The following is an 18,298-nucleotide window of genomic DNA, read 5'->3' on the forward strand; positions in this document are numbered from 1 at the left end:
CCACGGTGTTGGACTATTTTCCCTAATCTTCTATATCTGCAAAGGAGCAGCCGTGTCTAATGTACTGGAAAAATTATCGGCAGCCAGTACTAACTCCGATAGAAAATCAGCAAATTGCCCTAGTGGTCTGCATATAGTAGCCAGCACAAATGTCAAACGGGATTTATCACGTACAATACATAACATTACATAAAGCACCATCACTTCGAAGAAATTATAATTGAAATTAGTCCTCGGACTAACAGCCAGAGAAGAACTCAAACTTTTCACAAAATGGCTCAGCCCAGAGTCATCCATGCAAGCCAAACAGATCAGATCGGTTCATGTGCACAAATGTCTGTATGCTTTGGCAGAGATTGGAAGAGTGTTATGGGTGCCCAGAAGCAATTGAGAATGCACTGTTGAGAAAACTGGAGGAGTTTCCAAAGATTTTTAACAGACATTTACAAAGACTCAAGACATAATTATGGAATTGGAATCTGCAAAGTCAGGTGGACATTTAACTGGTTTAGCAATTCTTCTTATAGCAAGGGGAGTCAACCCTATCATTCAGAAGCTTCCCTTTAATCTGCAGGACAGATGGATCACTCATGGTGCTATAAGTATAAAGAGGATTATCATGTCTCTTTTCCACCATTTGGCTTTCTTTGTACCTTGCTGTCCATTCACAAGCTGTTTTACAGATCACCTGGGTGACAAAGTCTTTCAGAGGACTCCTGATGATGATGAGCTTTCACCGTCTGTTGGGGATGACATCTTCCTTGATGTTATGAACAGAGAAATGTACATAGATGAGTCAAACTACTGATGAAGAATTATGGTATTTACCAATATCTGGTGTGTACCACCCTCTGAAACCTGGGAAGATAAGGGTCTTAGATTCTAGTGCGCAATATAAAGGCATCTCGTTAAATAGCATTCTTCTTTGTGTACTAGATCTAAACAACAAGCTAATAGGGGTCTTGATGCGCTTTAGTAAGGAGCAGATTGCAGTCAAATTGAACAAGTGTTCTACTGCTTCAAGGTCAGGGAAGATCACCAAAACTTTCTAAGGTTTCTGTGGTTCAAGGATAACAATCTATCCAAAGAAATCACAGAGTACCGAATAACAGTTCATGTTTTTTGATAACAGCCCGTCTCCTGCTGTGGCAATCTTTGGGATAAGATGAGCAGCTGAGTTCGGAGAAGAGGAGCATGGTAGAGAAGCCAAGCACTTTGTCGACAGAAATTTTTATGTGGACAACAGCCTGATCTCTGTATACAGTGCAGTTAAATCCATCAGTCTCCTAAAAAACACCAAAAACATGTTGTCTGAGTCAAACATCAAGCTCCACAAGATTTCATTAAACAGTCATCAAGTCATGAAAGCATTCCCTGCATTTGAAAGAGCAAATGACCTGAAGGATCTGGATTTGAGTGCTGATCCTCTACCTCTCCAACGAAGCTTAGGGTTGAGTTGGAACTTAGAGACTGAATGTTTCACTTATCAGATATCTACAGAAGTTGTAACCTTGCCCAGGTAATGAACTTACAGGTATATCATGTATGGAATAAACCAGCAGTCAAGATGATTTTAGTACAACAAGCTTTTACACAGCAATTTTATTAAAACGCTAAAATACACTCCAGCATAAACACAATAAAGAAAAATTAAACAAACAAAAAAACAAAAACAAACCAGGCAGCACACTGAGGAACAAGTGGAGTGAAAGTTAATAATTCTCCAAACCAATTATTCACCACAGCAAATACTTACGATGTAACAAAAACCCACACACCAAACTACTGCATCCACCAAAAACACCACACGTGCGCCCACTGCCCCTCAAGTGCAACCGCCTGGGAAACCTAAAAACAAACACAAAAACATTTAAAACAACAACGCAACAATTACCATTCGTTCTCATGAAAACCATCTATTGTTACCTCCCAATACACGTTGAACATTTATCGAAAGGAAGGACTCAACATATCCTGAGAGTACACTAAAAACAAGCACTTAACAACGAGTTAAAAACTCATTAAACCCCACATCGGCTACACAATGGCATACAAAACTCTAAAATAAACAGATAACAATCGGTGCCAGTCCTACAATAAAAATGTACACATTAATATTTTCTAAAACAAAAACAATTAATCAAACTACAGATTCAGCTACTACCTTGTTGTCTTAGTAGTGTGTGCTCTGATATAATAGTCATCAGCCCCGGTCCTTTTCTTAGTTGGTTGTACTATCCACTGAAATATTAGTCATCAGTTCCGCTCCTGAATCACATACTGCAACAACAAGGAACATAACATTATAATTAGAAAACAAACAAACCCATAACAAAACAGGTGCTACCTTGCTTTAGCCGCTCACGTTATCCACTGCTATATTAAGCATCAACTCGCTCCCGAACAAACAAAGAGCCCCGCATCCCGTTCCTGTTGTTTTTCTGATTATTTATCTTCCCTTTCACATGGTTATTCACCTGATTAATATGTGCGGCAATCATTGGTCTCAACCCCCTTTCCGATCGTACCTCACCAATTCTCCCCCAGGTCCTAGTGTCACCCTACCACATTCCTCCCCCCCAAATTTTGTCGCCGTCCCGTCGACAGGACATAAATCACTTATTTTAGGGGGAAGCTAACAGTCCGCATGCCAACACCCTTACAACTCCGTTTCTAATGGACAGCTTGATCGTGGCAGGTTATGTGGATTAGAATGATGACCCGCTGTTACTCTTGAAGTTCTCCTCAGTTGTCCTTGCTGTCCAGTCTCTCGCTGGCCCGTACCTTCAGGCTGGTCATACTGGCTCTGCTGACCTTCCAGTAACGGATGTACAGGGTCCACAGGGTTATTGAGATGACAATCTATCAACGGACGAAAAACCACAATTGAATGGTTAGGGTCTTCTACATCAGGTTCAATATTTTGACTAGGGAGTCCTAAATCCTCTGTTTCTAACACAGGGACTGTCTGTGGCTGTATCCAGTCATGTACTGGTCGCAATTCTGTCCTGTGAATGTTTCGCACCGGTCCCTCTTCTCCTACTGGAACAACAGCATACACACCATTTCCATCACTGGAACATCTTACAACTTTAAACACTGTGGGGTCCCAAAGATCTTGAATCTTTTGGCGACCTTTCTTTCGGTGATCTCGCTTTAAAACTAGTTGTCCCAACTCAAGTTCTGGATTCTTAACGGTCACATCATGCTTCCTTGCTCTCTGTTCTGCAGCCGCCTGGAGTTGATGCCTTGCATCCTGAAATACATTCTTTAGTTTTTCCTGGTGCTCTGTAATCAACTCACCAACCTTTCTACCTTTCAGGCCCTCCTGCCCCAGCAGAAAATCCACTGGTAGCTGCGGTTCCTGTCCAAACATCAACATGTGAGGGGAATGACCAGTAGACTGATGCACCGTTGTATTATAAGCAAACAACATCTGTGGAAGGTGAACAGGCCAGTGACATTTTTTTTTAAATGGCAAAGTGCGAAGCAAGTCATGAAGTGTCCTATTAAAACGTTCACACTGGCCATTCCCTTGTGGCCTATATGGTGTTGTTCTTGTTTTAACTACCCCGTACATGTAACATAGTTGTTGAATCAGCACGCTCTCAAAAGACCTCCCTTGGTCTGAATGGATTTGGCGGGGTACTCCAAAAATATAAAACCAGTGATTTACCAAAGCTTCTGCTACAGTACTGGCAGACTGATCTCTAGTAGGAATGGCTTGAGTGTACTTTGAAAAAACATCAGTCATTATTAAAACGTTCTCTTTTCCATCAGAGGATGGCTCTAAAACAGTAAAATCTATTGCCAAAATGTCAAGTGGTTTAGAAGCCAGTAAATGGCTCATAAAACTGCATACCTTTGGCTGGACAGCTTTGGCCAGTGTGCATCTTTCACAGTTTTTACACCATCGTTCAACATCTTGACTCATACCTGGCCAATAACATCGCCGTCTCACCAGGTCTGTTGTTCTTTCAATTCCTTGGTGCCCATGGTCATCATGGAGACTTGTTAACACATCCTCTCTTAACACCTCTGGAAGCACTAACTGATAAATTTCCTTGCCTCCATCCTGTGGCATAATCCGTCGGTAGAGAGCGCCATCTTTTTCTAACATCTTGTTCCATTGCCTACAAAGTTCTAATAATTTTGGAGATGCAGTCTCTCTCTCCTCACGATTTGGGCCTCTCTGACGCTTCCAAAAACCCAGAAAAGGGCCAATCACCGGATCTGCAGCCTGCAACAATGTAATGTCCCCTTTTGTTCGTGCTGGAAGCGTAGTCACAGACTCCTGGGTAGCCTGCACATCAGGGCAGCTCCGCTCTTGAATCGCCTGTTTCAACAAAACTGGAAAATAAGTTAAAGGAGCTATAACTTCCACTGTTGCATCAACATACTGACGAGATAATGCGTCTGCATTTCCATTTGCCTTTCCCGGCTTATATCGAATCTCTAAATCAAATGCTGCCAGTTGTGATGCCCATCTTTGCTCCACAGCTCCAAGTTTTGCAGATTGATAATGGCTCAATGGATTATTGTCTGTAAAAACCAGACACTTGTTTCCCAACAAATAATCCCTGAATTTATCCGCCACTGCCCACTTTAGGGCTAAAAATTCCAATTTCATAGAACTGTAATTCTGCATGTTACGTTCAGCTTTTCTCAGTCCTCTACTAGCATATGCTATAGGCCTTATTTTACCATTTTGTTCTTGCGATAGTACTGCACCCAGTCCATGATGGCTGGCATCTACATCCAAAATAAATGATTTCTTAAAGTCTGCATAAGCTAACACAGGAGCGGATACCAACTTGCTCTTTAGTGTCTGAAACGCTTGCTCGCATACTTCCGTCCATTGCCCCTCTACAGATTTCTTTGACGTACCTCTGTGATTTTTAGGCAGCAAAGCCGCGACCAGGGCATTCAATGGCTGTGCTATTTTTGAAAAGTTTGCAACAAAACGACGATAGTAGCTTGCAAAGCCTAAAAATGATCTCAGTTCTTGCATATTTTGAGGTCTCCTCCACTCTGCCACAACTGCGATCTTATCTGGATCCGTTGATACTCCATCTGAAGACACCACATGGCCTAAGTATTTCACCTTGTGTTGAAAAAGGGAACATTTGGTCAATTTTACTCTCAAATTCTCCTCATCAAGTCTGCGCAGGACCAGCTCCAGTCGTTGTACATGCTGTTCAAAGGAAGATGAAAACACAATTACATCATCCAAATATAGCAACAGAGACTGAAAGCTCTGATCTCCAAAAATACGCTCCATAAGTCTCTGAAAGGTACTTGGTCCATTGCACAGGCCAAAAGGCATACGATTAAATTCAAATAGTCCAAATGGTGTACAGAATGCGGTTTTAAAACGATCTGTCTCTGCCACCGGCACTTGGTTATACCCACTTGCTAGGTCAAGGGTGGAAAACCATTTGGCCCCAGACAATGCATCCAGGGATTCATCAATTCTAGGAAGGGGGTATGCATCTATATAATGCATTGCCTATAATCCACACAAAGCCTCAAAGCACCATCTTTCTTCTGGACCAAGACAATGGGTGAGGCATACGGACTGCAGCTTTCCCTTATAATCTGGGCTTCTAAAAGCTGCCTAATATGTGCTTTTACAGCCTCATACTGGGATGGGGGTATTCTCCTATAACGTTGTCTAACTGGAGCCTTATCAACTAATGGAATCTGATGTTCTATTAAAGAAGTACAGCCTAAATCACCATCTCCTTTTGAAAACACTCCTCTATATTTAGACAACAGCTTTTTAACTATTGTCTGTTGCTCAGAATTCAAATTTGTAAGGTTTACACCATCCAAGCTTGTCAAATCTGGCTCAACTTCAACACTATGTTGCTCAATAAAGACCATCCACCCCTCTGAAGTCAGTCTTTCCTTAAAATCGACTTCAGAAACATCAAGAATATCTGCAGGGTACAAAGCACCCAGCAACGCTCGTGGCTGTAAATATGCTACCTGAGTACCAACATTTACAACAGGAACATGAGTTAACCCATTCTCCATGGCCAATAAAACATGGGAAAGTAATACTCCAGGGGGCAGATGAGTCTCATCAGAATCATTTGGTTCCAGATAAACTAAAGACCTACTATTAACTTTACCTTTAGGTCCAGTTGCAGGTACTAACACCAAACAGCCAGCTGGAATTGGAACCGGGGCTTTAGACTGCACACGAATTTTCCCCACACAACTGGAGGACTGGTCCTCCAGCTGCTGGCATGTTAACATGGCTTCCTTCCATAAATTGTTATCCTGCAACTCAGACAACACAGAGGGCAAAGCAACACCATACTGACAAAGAAGCTGTTGATAACACTGGGTAAGAATATTCATCCCTACCAAACCTGGGGTACGTTCCTTTTGTTTTGAAAATGTAGGGCAAGGTGGATCTTTAACAACTAAAATCCCACAGTTTAAAATAATCTGCCCCTGTACTACCACATCCAACTCCAAATATCCAATATATGGAATATCTAACCCATTTGCAGCTTTCAATTTTAACCAATGACAACTCTGTAGTTTTTGTGAACCCAAACTCTCAAAATTCTTGGAAAAACAGCTCTCTGTTATTGTACTAACCATAGAACCAGTGTCTATAAGACATGGAATTGGCACCCCCCCCATAACCACTTCCATAACCGGGCAAGGTGCAACAAGATTTGACATTACTGGGACCGGCTGACTTGAGACATGCTCACTCTCTATTACATGACTTTCCACTACAGCAGCTGGCGATGGTTCTGCCTCTGATTGATTAGCGTGTCTTCTCTTTGGCCTAAACTCATTTGGCATAGGTGTACGGCAATATCGAGCCAAATGACCTGGCCTATTACAACGTAAACATTGGCGTTGAACAGGAGCTGGTTGATTCACTGGTTGGCTATTTACAGCCTCAACCTGAGGACTACAATGGGAAGCTTCAAATCTTACCTTAAAAGACTCAAAACCTTGAGTTAAAGCACTTATCTGAACCTGTTGCTGTTTAAGAATATTTTTTATTTCTATCAATTCAGCATCTCTATCAACCGTTACAGCATTACAGTCACTCAATTCCATATTGAACTGCCTAAATACTGAAGCCGAATTTGTTTGACCATATTCAACTTCACTTTCTTCTAACCATCGCATAGCTTGCTCCCGAACTTGCCACAAAGATATAGTGGGAGTCTGCCGTACTAATTTTTTCAACTCACGGCGCAAGGAAACACTCCTCACATGCTCTACAAACTGATCTCGAACAACCCTATCAGGATTAGGAACACAATCTGAATTAGTATTTACAATCAGTTCCATTAAAGACATAAGTGCATGAGAATATTCACAAAGTGTCTCACCCTCTCGTTGTTTTCTACCAAAAAATTGTTGCTGCAGCTTCACATAAGATTTACGGCCACTATACATATCAGTGAGGATCTTAAAAATTTTCTCAGGTACATCTCTCTCACTACGCGGACGTAATTTAATCTCCATACGTGCTTCCCCACCCAAATGATCTAATACAAATTGGATCTTTTCTGTCATTGAACAATTTCTGTCATCTATACAAGCTCGTACCTCCTCCACCCAATCCTCAATAGTTACACTACTTGACTCATCATTACCATAAAACTTAGAGCATTTACGTTCCCTTGGAATAAACACAATCTTCTCAAAAGGCACCTGATGGCCAGTGGAGGTACTAGGCCGAGCAGCATCAGGCAATAGATGAGTGGACTGTTCTCTCAGTAAACGTTCATTAGTGGCTTGAAGAGCCTCCAATTGTTCTCTTAGCGCTGATAGTTGCTGTTCCATGTCATCAGCCATCGAATGCTCCTTTATAAACAGTGACAGTTAATGAAAGAGAAAAAAAATATTGGTAGAAGCAAAAACTCAGTTCAATGTCTCAGATGTTACTCCAACACAGGTTCCCAGTGAATCCGTCCTCTTCTTGCACCGATTATTATCTGTTACATAAACTAATTAGATAAAATTTACACCAAAACAAAAATAAAACATCGAGACTGCTGGGTACCCTGCCGACTACGCCAGATTGTAACCTTGCCCAGGTAATGAACTTACAGGTATATCATGTATGGAATAAACCAGCAGTCAAGATGATTTTAGTACAACAAGCTTTTACACAGCAATTTTATTAAAACACTAAAATACACTCCAGCATAAACACAATAAAGAAAAATTAAACAAACAAAAAAACAAAAACAAACCAGGCAGCACACTGAGGAACAAGTGGAGTGAAAGTTAATAATTCTCCAAACCAATTATTCACCACAGCAAATACTTACGATGTAACAAAAACCCACACACCAAACTACTGCATCCACCAAAAACACCACACGTGCGCCCACTGCCCCTCAAGTGCAACCGCCTGGGAAACCTAAAAACAAACACAAAAACATTTAAAACAACAACGCAACAATTACCATTCGTTCTCATGAAAACCATCTATTGTTACCTCCCAATACACGTTGAACATTTATCGAAAGGAAGGACTCAACATATCCTGAGAGTACACTAAAAACAAGCACTTAACAACGAGTTAAAAACTCATTAAACCCCACATCGGCTACACAATAGCATACAAAACTCTAAAATAAACAGATAACAATCGGTGCCAGTCCTACAATAAAAATGTACACATTAATATTTTCTAAAACAAAAACAATTAATCAAACTACAGATTCAGCTACTACCTTGTTGTCTTAGTAGTGTGTGCTCTGATATAATAGTCATCAGCCCCGGTCCTTTTCTTAGTTGGTTGTACTATCCACTGAAATATTAGTCATCAGTTCCGCTCCTGAATCACATACTGCAACAACAAGGAACATAACATTATAATTAGAAAACAAACAAACCCATAACAAAACAGGTGCTACCTTGCTTTAGCCGCTCACGTTATCCACTGCTATATTAAGCATCAACTCGCTCCCGAACAAACAAAGAGCCCCGCATCCCGTTCCTGTTGTTTTTCTGATTATTTATCTTCCCTTTCACATGGTTATTCACCTGATTAATATGTGCGGCAATCATTGGTCTCAACCCCCTTTCCGATCGTACCTCACCAATTCTCCCCCAGGTCCTAGTGTCACCCTACCACAAGAAGTTAAACCATTCGCACAATGGGGCATACTTTCAACAGTTAACAGTCTCTATGATCCTTTGGGACTTGTTGCCCCTGTTACCATGCAGGGTAAGACCTTAGTAAGCAAGGTGTCATTAGAGCAGTTTGACTGGGACATGCCACTCCCAGCTGATAAAGAGGCCCAGTGGAAAGCATGGACAGATTCTTTAACAGATCTCAAAGAAGTCCAGATTCACAGACCCTATGTACCAGTCTCTATGTCCTACACTTCCAAGAGAGAGGTAATCATTTTTGCTGATGCATCCAGCCATAGCAGTGGTTGCCTACCTCAAGGTTGTAACTACAGACGGTGTCACACTGGGTTTGTTATGGCCAAATTAAAGGCTACGTTTACATGCACCCATATAATCCATTTGTAATCGGATTGACGGCTCAATTGGATTGAAATACATTCATGTAAGCACCTTAATCGATCTGATTGAGCTCGATCTGAATGAAATTTCGATCGGATTGCAAGGGGTCGTTTATTCCTTTTCTAATCTGATCCAACAGCAAAAAATGACCATGTAAAGTTTGAATCCGACTACTTTCTCAATCGTATTCAGAAGTCTCTGGGGCACATGCGCAGTGCAATGTTGACACGCATTACACAGTGCGCAAGTTCACGTTCACGTCTTTAGTTGTAAAGATGTATGCCAACGGGCAGTGGCATAACTGTATCCCTTCGTCATAATATTGGAAATCTTTCCATTTTAAAACAAGAAGGGGAGCCAATGGATATCACACAAGAAGCAACGCGCAAACTTTGCGCAAGAGTCATGCCGGTGAAAAAGTCTCAACCTTGGTCAGTATTCACTAGCTTACAGAAAGTGAAAGTAAAAAATGACAGACCTGTCTGATGGTGCATTAACAGAGCATATTCTTTCAGAGACGAATTTCAACATAATATGGTGATAACGGTATATAACTGTCTTAATTGATTCCATTATTTCTCTTGTGGCCATATATATAAGCTTTTGAAACAAATGAGAATAATAGTATTTAGTGTTAAACAGATTGTTTTTTTAAAGTAGGTGCTTGAAGTAAAGCTGGCCTTAATTTTCATTGATGACTGCAGTGTTATGAAATATTATACTCTCTTAATAATTTTAATTATAGTCATATAATTCATTGTATATTAGACCTAAAAATGTTTGAAACATTTTCAAAGATAGCTTATAGTCTAATCTTTTATTAACCCTTACAGCATGTCAGTTATACGGTGATGTGCTATGAAATTATTGCGAGACAAATTTATTATAATGTTAATTTAATAATAAAAGAAGCCTAATAGTAAATATAGCTGCGAGCAGCGATGGCGGGCCCAAGCCCGGTGGCACCGCCACCCCGGTGGCTTCAGGGCAACTGTGCACAGCGGGCAATAGGCACTTAAAATGGTTAAACATCAAAGGACTATGTCAAATTCACTCCACATTTACTGCACTACAAGGTGCCGCTATAGAGCCCCTCCTCCCTGCCCATTTTCAAAGGATTACATGTGCCAAGTTTTAACATTATTCTGATGAATTTTGAAGCAAATCAGGTAAAAATAAGAGGGTGATCTCAATGTATGCTGAAAGTGACACATTTTCTGCTTCCAGTTGGTGGCGCTATGACTTTGAATCACAATAGTCAAATCCATGTGATCAGCCTTGTACAACGAAGACTAAGCCAAAGTTTCATCAAAATCAATTAATGTATGCAGAAGTTATAACACTTTGTTTCCCTTTTCTTGCCATAAATTTGTTGCCTCGCCACGGCCAAACCGTTTGAGATATCCAAAATCCGTTTGCAATTAAACAACTTCAATGTGTTAGCAACAAGTTAAAAAAAGCTTGGTGTAAATTGGATAAACCCTGTAGGAGTAATAGTATAAAATTCATAGCCTGTTTTTTCAAAAAATTAACATTCAAACAAAAATAGCCGACTTCCTGTTGGTTGGAGCTAATGAATGTAAATTAGAAAATTGTCCAGCTTGATGAGAACAATATGTGTACCGAGTTTGGTGACTGTAGGAAAAACTAACCCCCACTTTTGACAAAAGGTGGCGCTACTGAGCCCCTTCACCACGCCCATTTCTATGGCTTTGTCCATGTCTACTGGTTGACAATATTGATGTGTGTGTCGAGTTTCATGCAATTTGAAGCATGTTAAGAGCCTCAAAAACACTCAAGAATATTATTACAGTTTGACCTGTTGCCATGGCAACAATATTTCAAATATCAAAAATCCTGTCATAGGTCTACATCTGCTGTGTATTGACATTACATTGATGAAGTTTGAAGCAAATCAGGTAAAAATAAGAGGGTGATCTCAAAGCATTTCAAAAAGTGATACACTTCCTGCTGCCAGTTGGTGGCGCTATGACTTTGACTCACAATAGTCACATCCATGTGATCAGACTACTACAACCAACACACTCGTGAAGTTTCATAAAGATCAATATATGTATGCAGACGTTATAACACATTTCCTGTTTCCTTTTTCTCGCCATAAATTCGTTGTCTTGCCACGGCCAAACCGTTCGAGATATCAAAAATCCCCTGGCAATTTTTAATCATCAGTGTCTTGACTTCATGCTGACCGAGTTTGGTGGCGATCGGATTAATCGTCTAGGAGGAGTATATCAAATTCCAGAGCATGCGTTTTTCAAACAACCCTTAATAGCTGACTTCCTGTTGGCGTGGCGTTTAACTTAGAGTACAAAAGTTGTTCGGCCCGATGAGGTCTATATGTGTACCGAGTTTCATACTAATACGTGCAAGCGTGTTTAATATATGGACCAAATTTTCAGACTTTTTTCAAGGGGGCGCTGTCGAGCCCCCCTGCCACGCCCGGATACCAGCCTCTGGGGCGTCCTAATGGCCGCGGATTCCAATGTGTGTGCCAATTTTCAAGAGTTTTTGAGCATGTTAAGGCCCCCAAAAAGCCCCGGAAGACGGAAAAAAATATATATATATAGCTGCGAGCAGCGATGGCGGGCCCAAGCCCGGTGGCACCGCCACCCCGGTGGCTTCAGGGCAACTGTGCACAGCGGGCAATAGACCTTTTTCACACTTCCGGGTTTTTGGCTTCCGGAATGAGCCACGCAGTGTAAAAGATTTTCCGGTTACAGTGATAGATAGCCTCGATCAGAACCAGTTCGGGAATCAAAGTCGTTTTACGAATTAAATGTCTTGAAAATGTTTGAACGGTCTTGGTGAATTATTGGTGAGACTACAGAGCTTTCATTAAGAGCTAAATTTAATAAATAATTTGAAGTGATGGCGGTTAAACTGTTTATATTCTTCGTGTATGTTTGGCGCGGCTGTGCATTATCGCGCTCCATGTGCTGTAAAGACAGTGTCTGTGTCTAAACGTGCATACTATGTGACATTATTAATATTCAGTACTATTTAGGGTGGATAGTATGCACATAATGAGATGTATAGAGTGTTTTTAGCGACGTGCTGGGGAAATGATCGACTGGTAGATCCCTTATCACACAAGCCTGATCCTCTGATTCGTGAAGCAGGACTGCTCGCACCATGATATTTCTGGATATAAACACTTCAGTCATCTCTCACTCATTTTCCTGTCGTCATCATCTTAAAGTGTGTATTAAGTATGCGCAGCATTGTTGTGCTATTGCAACATGCAAAGACTGATAGTTGTGTACAGTGTGGTTTTGGAAATTATGTCTTAGTTTAATCATTTTAATCGATCAGGATTAATTATAACATATGCTTGAATGTGGGATGTGATGCCATATGATCCATGCTATATATTTTTTAAAACGTAGCTATTAAACTCACGACAATGTTATGTATCTCACGACTTTATATCCCACATTAAAGTATATATTGGGAGTTATTTTTTTTAATTAATAAATTATAGATGTGTTCGTAGTACGCAATACGATCTGGGAAACTTCCGGTAAATTCGATCAACGGTCTGAGTGGCTGTATAAGCTACAAACAAGTAGAAAATAATTTATTTGTAGATTATACAAAAGCTATTTGGAAAACAGACAAAACAGAAAAGGTAAGAAGCGATATTTAAGAAAAGAGCATATCAATGTAATAGCCGTAGACGCATAGCGGAACTAACTTTACCCTGCGTCACGTGATTTCCGATTCTTGTGAAAAAGGTCTATAGGCACTTAAAACGGTTAAACATCAAATGACTATGTCAAATTCACTCCACATTTACTGCACTACAAGGTGCCGCTATAGAGCCCCTCCTCCCTGCCCATTTTCAAAGGATTACATGTGCCAAGTTTTAACATTATTCTGATGAATTTTGAAGCAAATCAGGTAAAAATAAGAGGGTGATCTCAATGTATGCTGAAAGTGACACATTTTCTGCTTCCAGTTGGTGGCGCTATGACTTTGAATCACAATAGTCAAATCCATGTGATCAGCCTTGTACAACGAAGACTAAGCCAAAGTTTCATCAAAATCAATTAATGTATGCAGAAGTTATAACACTTTGTTTCCCTTTTCTTGCCATAAATTCGTTGCCTCGCCACGGCCAAACCGTTTGAGATATCCAAAATCCGTTTGCAATTAAACAACTTCAATGTGTTAGCAACAAGTTAAAAAAAGCTTGGTGTAAATTGGATAAACCCTGTAGGAGTAGTAGTATAAAATTCATAGCCTGTTTTTTCAAAAAATTAACATTCAAACCAAAATAGCTGACTTCCTGTTGGTCGGAGCTAATGAATGTAAATTAGAAAATTGTCCGGCTTGATGAGAATAATATGTGTACCGAGTTTGGTGACTGTAGGAAAAACTAACCCCCCCACTTTTGTCAAAAGGTGGCGCTACTGAGCCCCTCCACCACGCCCATTTCTATGGCTTTGTCCATGTCTACTGGTTGACAATATTGATGTGTGTGTCGAGTTTCATGCAATTTGAAGCATGTTAAGAGCCTCAAAAACACTCAAGAATATTATTACAGTTTGACCTGTTGCCATGGCAACAATATTTCAAATATCAAAAATCCTGTCATAGGTCTACATCTGCTGTGTATTGACATTACACTGATGAAGTTTGAAGCAAATCAGGTAAAAATAAGAGGGTGATCTCAAAGCATTTTAAAAGTGATACACTTCTTGCTGCCATTTGGTGGCGCTATAACTTTGACTCACAATAGTTACATCCATGTGATCAGACTACTACAACCAACACACTCCTGAAGTTTCATAAACATCAATCAATGTATGCAGAAGTTATAACACATTTCCTGTTTCCCTTTTCTCGCCATAAATTCGTTGCCTCGCCACGGCCAAACCGTTTGAGATATCCAAAATCCGTTTGCAATTAAACAACTTCAATGTGTTCGCAACAAGTTAAAAAAAGCTTGGTGTAAATTGGATAAACCCTGTAGGAGTAGTAGTATAAAATTCATAGCCTGTTTTTTCAAAAAATTAACATTCAAAACAAAATAGCTGACTTCCTGTTGGTCGGAGCTAATGAATGTAAATTAGAAAATTGTCCGGCTTGATGAGAACAATATGTGTACCGAGTTTGGTGACTGTAGGAAAAACTAACCCCCACACTTTTGTCAAAAGGTGGCGCTACTGAGCCCCTCCACCACGCCCATTTCTATGGCTTTGTCCATGTCTACTGGTTGACAATATTGATGTGTGTGTCGAGTTTCATGCAATTTGAAGCATGTTAAGAGCCTCAAAAACACTCAAGAATATTATTACAGTTTGACCTGTTGCCATGGCAACAATATTTCAAATATCAAAAATCCTGTCATAGGTCTACATCTGCTGTGTATTGACATTACACTGATGAAGTTTGAAGCAAATCAGGTAAAAATAAGAGGGTGATCTCAAAACATTTCAAAAAGTGATACACTTCCTGCTGCCAGTTGGTGGCGCTATAACTTTGACTCACAATAGTCACATCCATGTGATCAGACTCCTATAACGAACACACTCGTGAAGTTTCATAAAGATCAATATATGTATTAAGACGTTATAACACATTTCCTGTTTCCTTTTTCTCGCCATAAATTCGTTGCCTCGCCACGGCCAAACCGTTCGAGATATCAAAAATCCCCTGGCAAATTTTAATCATCAGTGTCTTGACTTCATGCTGACCGAGTTTGGTGGCGATCGGATTAATCGTCTAGGAGGAGTATATCAAATTCCAGAGCATGCGTTTTTCAAACAACCCTTAATAGCTGACTTCCTGTTGGCGTGGCGATTAACTTAGAGCGCGAAAGTTGTTCGGCCCGATGAGGTCTATATGTGTACCGAGTTTCATACTAATACGTGCAAGCATGTTTAATATATGGACCAAATTTTCAGACTTTTTTCAAGGGGGCGCTGTCGAGCCCCCCTGCCACGCCCGGGTACCAGCCTCTCCGGCGTCCTAATGGCCGCGGATTCCAATGTGTGTGCCAATTTTCAAGAGTTTTTGAGCATGTTAAGGCCCCCAAAAAGCCCCGGAAGACGAAAAAAAAAAAAAAAAATATAGCTGCGAGCAGCGATGGCGGGCCCAAGCCCGGTGGCACCGCCACCCCGGTGGCTTCAGGGCAACTGTGCACGGCGGGCAATAGGCACTTAAAACGGTTAAACATCAAAGGACTATGTCAAATTCACTCCACATTTACTGCACTACAAGGTGCCGCTATAGAGCCCCTCCTCCCTGCCCATTTTCAAAGGATTACATGTGCCAAGTTTTAACATTATTCTGATGAATTTTGAAGCAAATCAGGTAAAAATAAGAGGGTGATCTCAATGTATGCTGAAAGTGACACATTTTCTGCTTCCAGTTGGTGGCGCTATGACTTTGAATCACAATAGTCAAATCCATGTGATCAGCCTTGTACAACGAAGACTAAGCCAAAGTTTCATCAAAATCAATTAATGTATGCAGAAGTTATAACACTTTGTTTCCCTTTTCTTGCCATAAATTCGTTGCCTCGCCACGGCCAAACTGTTTGAGATATCCAAAATCCGTTTGCAATTAAACAACTTCAAAGTGTTAGCAACAAGTTAAAAAAAGCTTGTTGTAAATTGGATAAAACCGGTAGGAGTAGTAGTATAAAATTCATAGCCTGTTTTTTCAAAAAATTAACATTCAAACCAAAATAGCTGACTTCCTGTTGGTCGGAGCTAATGAATGTAAATTAGAAAATTGTCCGGCTTGATGAAAATAATATGTGTACCGAGTTTGGTGACTGTAGGAAAAACTAACCCCCCCACTTTTGTCAAAAGGTGGCGCTACTGAGCCCCTCCACCACGCCCATTTCTATGGCTTTGTCCATGTCTACTGGTTGACAATATTGATGTGTGTGTCGAGTTTCATGCAATTTGAAGCATGTTAAGAGCCTCAAAAATACTCAAGAATATTATTACAGTTTGACCTGTTGCCATGGCAACAATATTTCAAATATCAAAAATCCTGTCATAGGTCTACATCTGCTGTGTATTGACATTACACTGATGAAGTTTGAAGCAAATCAGGTAAAAATAAGAGGGTGATCTCAAAGCATTTTAAAAGTGATACACTTCTTGCTGCCATTTGGTGGCGCTATAACTTTGACTCACAATAGTTGCATCCATGTGATCAGACTACTACAACCAACACACTCCTGAAGTTTCATAAACATCAATCAATGTATGCAGAAGTTATAACACATTTCCTGTTTCCCTTTTCTCGCCATAAATTCGTTGCCTCGCCACGGCCAAACCGTTTGAGATATCCAAAATCCGTTTGCAATTAAACAACTTCAATGTGTTCGCAACAAGTTAAAAAAAGCTTGGTGTAAATTGGATAAACCCTGTAGGAGTAGTAGTTTAAAATTCATAGCCTGTTTTTTCAAAAAATTAACATTCAAACCAAAATAGCTGACTTCCTGTTGGTCGGAGCTAATGAATGTAAATTAGAAAATTGTCCGGCTTGATGAGAATAATATGTGTACCGAGTTTGGTGACTGTAGGAAAAACTAACCCCCACTTTTGTCAAAAGGTGGCGCTACTGAGCCTCTCCACCACGCCCATTTCTATGGCTTTGTCCATGTCTACTGGTTGACAATATTGATGTGTGTGTCGAGTTTCATGCAATTTGAAGCATGTTAAGAGCCTCAAAAACACTCAAGAATATTATTACAGTTTGACCTGTTGCCATGGCAACAATATTTCAAATATCAAAAATCCTGTCATAGGTCTACATCTGCTGTGTATTGACATTACACTGATGAAGTTTGAAGCAAATCAGGTAAAAATAAGAGGGTGATCTCAAAACATTTCAAAAAGTGATACACTTCCTGCTGCCAGTTGGTGGCGCTATAACTTTGACTCACAATAGTCACATCCATGTGATCAGACTCCTATAACGAACACACTCGTGAAGTTTCATAAAGATCAATATATGTATTAAGACGTTATAACACATTTCCTGTTTCCTTTTTCTCGCCATAAATTCGTTGCCTCGCCACGGCCAAACCGTTCGAGATATCAAAAATCCCCTGGCAATTTTTAATCATCAGTGTCTTGACTTCATGCTGACCGAGTTTGGTGGCGATCGGATTAATCGTCTAGGAGGAGTATATCAAATTCCAGAGCATGCGTTTTTCAAACAACCCTTAATAGCTGACTTCCTGTTGGCGTGGCGATTAACTTAGAGCGCGAAAGTTGTTCGGCCCGATGAGGTCTATATGTGTACCGAGTTTCATACTAATACGTGCAAGCATGTTTAATATATGGACCAAATTTTCAGACTTTTTTCAAGGGGGCGCTGTCGAGCCCCCCTGCCATGCCCGGGTACCAGCCTCTCCGGCGTCCTAATGGCCGCGGATTCCAATGTGTGTGCCAATTTTCAAGAGTTTTTGAGCATGTTAAGGCCCCCAAAAAGCCCCGGAAGACGGAAAAAAAAAAAAAAAAAATATATAGCTGCGAGCAGCGATGGCGGGCCCAAGCCCGGTGGCACCGCCACCCCGGTGGCTTCAGGGCAACTGTGCACAGCGGGCAATAGGCACTTAAAACGGTTAAACATCAAAGGACTATGTCAAATTCACTCCACATTTACTGCACTACAAGGTGCCGCTATAGAGCCCCTCCTCCCTGCCCATTTTCAAAGGATTACATGTGCCAAGTTTTAACATTATTCTGATGAATTTTGAAGCAAATCAGGTAAAAATAAG

The sequence above is a fragment of the Chanodichthys erythropterus genome, chromosome 13 (assembly GCF_024489055.1).
Source record: "Chanodichthys erythropterus isolate Z2021 chromosome 13, ASM2448905v1, whole genome shotgun sequence".
NCBI lineage: Eukaryota > Metazoa > Chordata > Actinopteri > Cypriniformes > Xenocyprididae > Chanodichthys > Chanodichthys erythropterus.